Below are 9,396 nucleotides of genomic sequence, written 5' to 3' on the forward strand. Positions count from 1 at the left end.
TTTTCCTTTTGCAGTTTGTTTATATGGTGGATTACATTGATGAATTTTCACATGACAAACCATCCCTGCATCCCTAGGACAAAGCCTGCTTGATCAAGTTGTATGATTTTTCTGATGTGTTTTTGGATTCGATTTGCCATATTTTATTGAGTATTTTCATATCAATGTTCATAAGGGAGATTGGTCTGTAGTTCCCTATATTAGTTGTGTCTTTCTGTGGTTTGTGTATTAAGGTAATTGTAGTCTCATAAAAAGAGTTTGGCAGTGATCCTTCAGTTTCTATTGTGTGGAACAATTTGAAGAGTATTGGTATTAACTCTTCCTTGAATTTCTGGTAGAATTCTGCATTGAAACCATCTGACCCTGGATGGTTGGATGACTTTTTATGGCTGCTTCTATTCTTTAGGGGTTATAGATCTATTTAAATATCTTATCTGTTCTTGACTTAATTTTGGGAAGTGATATCTATCCAGAAAATCATTCATTTCCTTTAAATTTTTAAGTTTGTGGTGTACAGGTTTTCAAAGTATGACCTGATGATTCTCTGGATTTCCTCAGTGTCTGTTGTTATGTCCCCCTCTTCATTTCTTGTTTTGTTAATTTGCATGTTCACACATTGTGGTAAGTTTGGATAAAGGTTTGTCTACCTCGTTAATTTTCTCAAAGAACCAACTTTTTGTTACATTTATTCTTTGCATTGTTTTCCTAGTTTCTATTTTATTGATTTCAGTCCTCAATTTTATTATTTCCTGTAATCTACTCCTCCAGGCTGAGTTTGCTTCTTTTTGTTCTAGAGTTTTCAGGTGTTCTGTTAATTCTCTAGTTTGGGAATTCTCCAGTTTCTTCATGTGGGTACTTAGTACTATGAACTTTCCTCATAGAATTGCTTTCAGAGTGTCCCATAGGTTTGGATTTTTTGTGCATTCATTTTCATTGAATTCTAGGAAGTCTTTGATTTATTTCTTTATTTCTTCCTTTACCCGGAGTGATGCAATTGAGCATTGTTCAATTTCCATGAGTTTGTGGGGTTTCTGCAATTTGTGTTGATGTTGAATTCTAATTTTAAGCCTTGGTGGTCTGATAAGATACAGGGGGTTATTCCAATTTTTTGCATCTGTTGAGGTTTGCTTTATTGCCAAGTATGGGATCAATTTTAGAGAAGGTTCCATGTGGTGCTGAGAAGAAGGTATATTCTTTTGTGTTTGGATGGAATGTTATATAGATGTCTGTTAAACCCAATTGGGTCATAACTTCTGTTAGTTACTTTGTTTCTTTGTTAAGTTTCTGTCTGGTGGACCTATCCAGTGGTGAGAGTGGGGTGTTGAAGTCTCCCACTATAAGTGTGTGGGGTTTAATGTGTGATTTGAGTTTTATTAATGTTTCTTTTACGAATGTGGGTGCCTTTGTATTTGGGGTATAGATGTTCAGAATTGAGACTTCATCCTGATGAATTTTTCCTGTGATGAATATGAAATGTCCTTTGTCATCTCTTTTGATTAATTTTAGTTTGAAGTCTATTTTGTTAGATATTAGGATAGCTATACCCGCTTGCTTCTTATGTACATTTGATTGGAAAATCTTTTCCCAACCTTTAATTCTGAGGTAATGCCTGTCTTTGAAATTGAGGTGTGTTTCTTGTATGTATCAGAAGGATGGATTCTGTCTTCATATCCATTCTGTTAGCCTGTGTCTTTTTATAGGTGAGTTAAGACCATTGATATTCAGGGATATTAATGACCATTGATTGTTGATTCTTGTTTGTTTTGGATTTGTTTTTTGGTGGTAGTATTGGGTGTCAGGTTTTCTCCAATTTCTGGCTTCTGGTAAAGTAAGATTATCTATTGACCATGTTATTGTGAGTGTAGTTAACTTCCTTGGGTTGGAGTTTTCCTTCTAAAACTTTCTGTAGGGCTGGATTTGTGAATATGTATTGTATAAATATGGTTTTGTCATGGAATATCTTGTTTTCTCCATCTGTAGTGATTGGGAGTTTCCTGGGAATAGTAGTCTGGGCTGGAATCTGTGGTCTGTTAGTGTTTGTAGAACATCTATCCAGGACCTTCTGGCTTTCAGAGTTTCTGTGGAGAAGTCAGGTGTAATTCTGATAGGTTTGCCTTTATATGATACTTGGCCTTTTTCCTTTGCTGCTCTTAATATTCTTTCTTTATTCTATATGTTTGATGTTTTGATTATTAAATGGCGAGGGGACTTTTCTTTTTGGTCCAGTCTATTTGATGTTTTGCAAGCTTCTTGTACTTTCATACGCATCTCCTTCTTCAGGTTTGGAAAGTTTTCTTCTATGGTTTTGTTGAATATGTTTTTTGCATCATTGAACCGGGCTTCTTCACCTCCTTCTATACCTATTATTCTTAAGTTTGGTCTTTTCACAGTGTCCCATATTTCCTGGATATTTTGTGTTAAGGATTTGTTGGATTTAAGACTTTTTTTGTCGACGACTCTATTTCCTCTAGTTTATCTTTAGTGCCTGAGATTATGTCTTCCATCTCTTGTATTCTATTTGTTATCCTTGCATCTGTAGTTCCTGATTGTTTATTCAGCTTTTCTATTTCCAGCATTACCTCAGTTTGTGTGTGTGTGTGTGTGTGTGTGTGTGTGTGTGTGTGTGTGTGTGTGTGTGTGTTTTATTGTCTCCATTTCAGTTTTCAGGTCTTGAACTGTTTGAATTCTTTTTTCATCTGTTTGATTGTTTTTTCTTGGCTTTCCTTGCTTTAAGAGATTTGTTGATTTCTTGCATTTTTTGTTTGTTTTTTCTTCCATTTCTTTAAGGAATTTTCTCATATCTTCTTTGAGGGCCTCTATCATTTTCATGAGGTTTCATCTGCACTGGGATGGTCAGGTATTCCTGGTGTAGAGTCCTGAGACTCTGGTGGAATCATATAAGTTTTTCTGTTGTTGGATGTGTTCTTATTCTGTCTTCTTCCCATCTCTTCTTCCAGTGGGTGTAGGGGGAGTCTCTCCTTCTCCTGGTGGATATGGGTTCAAGGTTCTATCCTCTCTCTCCCCACTCTCTGTCCCTCCCCCAGAAAGTGGAGGGGGAAGACCAGAATGGCGGCCGATGATAGTGGCTGCTTTCTTCTGCCTCCAGGTCCCTCTGCGGGGTTCTGTGGCAGGAGGGGCCCACATAGAAGTCTTAAATCAGCTTATGCAATGTGATCAAAATAGTCCAACTTCCTGCCTCATACCACAGAAGCTGAGAACCTACTAATTTCACAGTTGATGAGGCCAAATGTATCAGCAGTCATAGTCTGCTGCCACCAGCATGGAGAGTTCCTGGAGAGCTGCTGGTCCACAGTCCACATAGAAGCCCAGAAAGTCTGATTCTTATGTCAGCAAAGAAATAAACAGCAGCAAATGATAGATTATCTCATCAGCCAGAAGGAAAGCCAAGTCAGGAGGAGGAATAATCTTCCTCTTTGGACAGGTGCCACCCACATTGGGGCGGGTTTCCCCACATCTATAAAGCAATTAAAACAATACCCCACTGATGCTGCCATAGTTTGACCTTATGTAGACAACTCCTCAACTGAGGTTCCATGCTCAAGCTGCCTTTTGTGTCCCTACTTGTGACAAGTTGACATTTAATATCAACTATCATACATATGGGGGTGTGTAGAGCAACAGCAAGAGAAGGAAACATGGTAGCAATGTTATTAGCTATTGTATGAAAATAATACCTATCAGAAACACCCTTGACACTTTATTAGTTTCAAGTGAAGAATTGTAAAGATGAGATCCAAAGTGAAGGTTACCCAAAAACATATCTAAATTCAGGTCTAGACAAGCAGAGGTTTTCTAGCTTTCAGCTGTGAATTTTTCAAATTATAGCTGTCTTCACAGTAATGATTAGCCCAATAAGCCAAAGAAAAAGATGCTGTCTTTTTAACAGTCAGTTTTCACTAGATCAAATGCAGTAACAAGCATGCCCGGTCTCAGTGTGGTTTGCTCTTTGCTCCCGTTACTTGACCTCTGTAGATTGTCTGAGCTGAGGATATTCCCACCATCCATGGTAGTGTGGAAGAAAGAGTTGTATGTTGACGGTGGATTCAGTTGCTTCTTTGTTGTCTATGAGTTATGAATTGAGGTAAACAGAAATATTGCAGATCTGAGAGGCAAGCTAGCAGAGTGGCTTACTAGGAGAATGCAGGACTGTTCATGCCTGGAGGCTGTTCTTTAACTCTAGTCTAAACTAGACTTGCTTGATCCACTATGTGACTCCCCTCAAGAATACTGAGCCTTTGTGGGTTCAGGTGTGAAGTTAGGGCAAGTTTGGGTTAAGGTAAATAAAACCTTTGGAGAGAGTGTATGAGCAAGATACGAAAATAAGAATGTTCTTAACTGTTTTGGTCAAAACACACCCCTGTGTAATGGCACAGCACTTTACAGATGGGGGCACAAAAATTATGAGTTTCAGGTTAGTGCCAGCTACATAGTAGCTTTTTGGCAAGCTTAGGCTACATGGGAGCTCTGTCTCAAGAGACAAAAGAAACAGACAAACAAGAACTCCTAAGCCCTTCCCAGTCCGGAGGGGTGGGGTGAGGTCAGACTGCTTATCCCAACCTTCATCCCCACTATTCTACAGAAAAAACAGAGGCGTAAAGCATAGAGAAGCGTCCTCAAAATTATAAGGAGATGATGCCCTGGAGACCTACCCACTGTGATAACCATGCCTGCTTTCCCCAGTCTGCTTTTTCATCTCATTCATAGCCACGGCCCCAAGAGGGCGCCTGTGCAGCCCGTTTCTGACATGAAGGTTTTATCCAAGGATGCTGTGAGATGTGTCTTTGAATTAGGTCCAGGCTCAGGAACTCAGACTATGCTGGGATGTCCGGCCAGTTCTTCACCCCTCCCTGTAGTCGAAAACCTTTATTATGTGACTTTTCGTCTCTCACTAGAAATATTCTTTTCTGATCCTTCACTTTGACTTGGCCATGTGAGTTTTTTTGCCCAATGAATGTAGAAGACATGATGAGAGCCTGAACTGTGCTTTTTGTCTTCTATCAGAAAAGAATGGTTACTGGCTAGTTTTGTGTCAACTCGACACAAGCTAGAGCCATCAGAGATGAGGGAACATCAATTAAGAAAATGCCTTGGTAGACTGGGCTGCAAGCAAGCCTGTAGGTCAATTTCTTAACTGGTGATTGATGGGGGAGGACCCAGACCACTGTGGGTGGTACAATCCCTGGACTGGTGGTTCTGGGTTCCATAAGAAAGTAGGCTGAGCAAGCCATGAGGAGCAAGCCAGTATACACATTGCTTCTTGCCCTCTGCATCAGCTCCTGCCTCCCCCTGACTGTTTGAATTCCTGTCCCAACTACCTTTGATGAATAGTGATATGAAAGTGTAAGCCAAATAAACCTTTTTACTGCCCAAATCTCTTTGGTCATTGTTTTTTGCCATAACAATAGCAACCCTAAGACAAATGTGCTCCAAGAATCCCTCCTACTTAGGAAGGGATAAAAACAAAACAAAACAACAACAAAACCAATTAGAACTGGAACAACTAGAACCAGTTTTCTTTGGTAGAGCCCAGCCCAGCTTCAATCAACCAAAACTGAAAGGTCTGTAACCAAATCTTCAATCAACCCAAAACACTGTAACCAAATTAATGTCTATGCCACTGAGTTTGTGGCTATTATTCCATGGCCAATCACTTGCTACACAGGGGTATCCTTTCAAAATTTATAATACTTATGTCTTTTCATCTTTTAAAGATAGAGCATTGTAAAATGTATGGATAATCGAGGAGCTCCCTCAGCCATCATATTAAGCTTTGCTGAGGTGTATCTCTGTTTCCAACACAGACCTTGCTAGGTGATGAGGAGAGAAGATTTTGCATGTAGACACAGTCTAACTCTATGACAGGAAGTGGAAGAAATTCATTTTTTGTTTTGTTTTCGAATAGGGAAGTTTATTTGGCACACCGGAAACAAGGTAGATTTCAGGAAAAATCTTAGAGCTCTCTTCATTCTCGGTATCTTTTAGAACTGAAGGAAGATTGGTTTGTGAGAAATGATCCAACGTTATTTTAGAGAAGGAATTTCTTATCTAGAGTTTTGGTCTATTGATGGGAAATGAAAAGAATAAAGAGGGCAGATGGGGATGGAGGAGGAAAGGAGGTAGGTAGGAGGAGGAAGAAAGCAGGTGTTGAGAAATACAGTGGGGAGCTGAAACTGAGTCCCTTCCAGCAAGGAAAGAACAGTTTCACTAGGAAATTGTTGTAGGAATTCAGTTTGATAGCCAATTGTGTGGGACAGCTTGACCCAATGGGCATGGTCTTTCAAGAGAGCCCACAACCAGTACAATTGACTAGACTGAAGTCCCACAACAAATTGTAATTAGGGAGTGGGTATGAAGACACTGGTATGTCTCTATCCATGAAATTCATAGCACCCTCTCTCTTTCTGTCTCTCTCTCTGTCTCTCTCTCCTTCTCTTCTTTTTCTTCTTCTTCTTCTTCTTCTTCTTCTTCTTCTTCTTCTCCTTCTCCTCTTTCTTCTTTTCCTCCTCCTTCTCCTCCTCCTCTTCCTCCTCCTCCTCCTCCTCCTCCTCCTCCTCCTCCTCCTTCTTCTTCTTCTTCTTCTTCTTCTTCTTCTTCTTCTTCTTCTTCTTCTTCTTCTTCTTCTTCTGCTTCTGCTTCTGCTTCTTCCTCTCTCTCTAGACCCCTTCACCTGTTTTGAGAAACAAGTGTCTGATATTGCATACAGCTAATTGTTAAGCTCAACAACTGGGATGGACTCACCTCTAAGACTGAGGCTAAGCCATCAATTCAGGGTTTGCAGAGCTGGAGAGCTGACTAGTCCCTCTTCTTCCCAGCATGTCAGAACTATGTGTATCTGATCATGGTTGGTCCAGTCAGTCAATCACCCCACCATCTTTACCTTTTTTTCTGTCAAGAAATACTCCAAACCCTGAGGTAGAGCCATAGACAGCATAATGCCACAGCTGTCAGTAGAAAACTTGAGAAGGGTAGAGGTCAAAGTTTCCTTAGAAGCCTTCTCCAGGTGCTTTCTATTTAAGAAAGCCCATTGAGGCCACCAAATCAATGTTTTCCAAAGTTGTAGAGCTCTGAGGTGATGTCTCCTTTGTTCACTTAATTTCCAGGGTGGAGAATAAAGGAGTCATGTTCACATCAAGGTTAGGTATTATCTACAGGCAAACCTAAGCACACTGAGGTGTTGTCTCAAATAAACCTAATATAACCCAAAAAGGTTGAGAACAATATTACTAATATTACTAATACATCTTCTGTTTGTAGGCATGCTACATTCAAAACCTTCTAGGTACTATGTGTCTCATTCTGAAAGTTCTTGGGATAAAGGGAGCCCATGCTATATAATTTATAGCACAAGCAGTTAACCCTTTCTTCGGTCTGATGCACTCCATGTCTGCTGCATAATTTTGAGGTCACTCCTGGTGGTCAGGTTCTTTTATTGAGGTGGATGGCTTGCTTTGTCAGGCTGTCCTTCCTGACCTTCCCTCAGCCCCTCTACTAATGAGGATGTTGAATATCATTTTGCCACTGTCTAGCTCTTCAGTATTGGGAAACTGCAGTTGTCTCTGTCTCCATATCCTGGAAACAAGGCAGAAGACAGAGCCCACTTCAAAGGTGACTTCAAAGATTAAGTGACAAATTAAATGTATGAAGTAATTCCCAGTACATTATTGTTTAGTAACGATTGACTACTGTTCATTTGTGAGGCTAGACAAACAAAGCTAATTATGATAACAATGACAGTAATAACTATCTCTGATTGAGGACTTATTATATAAGCACTTTGCCCACATTTAGAGAGGCAAGATAGGTGGTGACTAAGATAAACCAAGTTTCTAGAGTCAACAAACAGTCAAAGATGGCATGTGGATAAGACCAAATAAACAGACTTAATGTGTGAAACTTTGTATGAACATATTATTTTTAGAACTAGACAGCAAAAAATAACTTCTTACTGGCAGAATTTAGCAAATCAATAGCAATGTGGCACAGGGAACTCCATTTATGACTAGACCTTTCCAGTAGGCTTCAAATAACATGACACACAGATAGCCATGGAATTATTATTGTGCAGCTTAATATAAGATGAACTATTTGGGGCTATATATGTAGGTATTTGGAGACAACTACTGAACAGTGAGGAAATGAATATCCTCCTAAATTAGGGCACATATGCTAGCATTAGTCTCCCAATTTGAGTGTGTGCATTTGGGGTGGGGGTCTGCTTCCTTAACAGCAATTCCTGCCACACCAGCGAAAAGCCAAGTAGCAACCAGATGGGGAAAAGTAATAACCTTAGCCTTGCCTGGGTTACATTCAATTTATGTCTGTGGCATTTCAGTTTTAAGTCACTAAACCTTGGTCAGAGTCTCAGGAGAACAAGACAGTACAATTCCAAAAAGCAATCAAAAAGTGACTGCCAAGTTATTGGGAGGTTCCATGGTGCATTTCTAAGCCAGTGCTAATCTAATAAATGTACATGCAATGAACTGTGAAATTGGGAACATGACTGTCCACATCCTCTAAGCCAAAGGGATAGAATGGCCATTTCTCCCTTAATTTCTTATGAAAAGGAGATCACAGATAATCTGTTATTTCATACCTTTACCAAAGACATGAAAAAGTCTGCATTTCTCACACTGTGTGTTAGGGCTGATAAAAAAAGAGGAGACACCCACAATACTTGACTGGCCAGAACCCAAGCTCAGGTGAAGCGTTTTGTATTGCTAATGTGAGTTTTAAATGGGGTAATATGTGTGAATACACTTCAGTAAATTGAAAAGCACCATTTAATATGGTAGGAAATGGAGTATGGAAATGTTTTCAAATTAGTTTAACAAATATTCATTTACAAAGATTTTTTTCAAATAAGTTTAATCATTTCTATTCTGTAGCATAACAGAAGCAGTAGAATGATTGGAAACCTAAATCACTATGAGCCAATGGGCCACCATTTGGGTCATTCATTCAAATCAACCATTTGCTTAGAATCTTATAGTGCTGACCTAATGGTTATGGGGTTAAGATCTGGCCATAATATACTTAAAAATCTAACAGAAGTTGGGTGAGCTAAACTAAGTAACTTTATGGGAAATGAGTTTAAATTTGTTAAGTAATTAAAAACAGTTGAGAGTTTACATCTGGGTGAGAGATAAGACATTTGGAGAAGGCATTCAGGACTATCATTAAAAGGGGAGCCATCTCTGTTCAGGAAATCAAGAAAATAGATACCAACCTAAGTATTTCTAGCAGGGAAGATTTAATTCAGGAAAGTAGTTACATCAAAACTAAGTAGTTCAAGAAAGGAACCACAGGAAGTCAAGCAAATCAGTCTGTGTGCTGAAGGACAATCTTCTCTGTAGGTAGAGAAATGAAGAGAAGAAG

This window comes from Mesocricetus auratus, unplaced genomic scaffold (assembly GCF_017639785.1).
Source record: "Mesocricetus auratus isolate SY011 unplaced genomic scaffold, BCM_Maur_2.0 Super-Scaffold_100015, whole genome shotgun sequence".
Taxonomy (NCBI): Eukaryota; Metazoa; Chordata; class Mammalia; order Rodentia; family Cricetidae; genus Mesocricetus; species Mesocricetus auratus.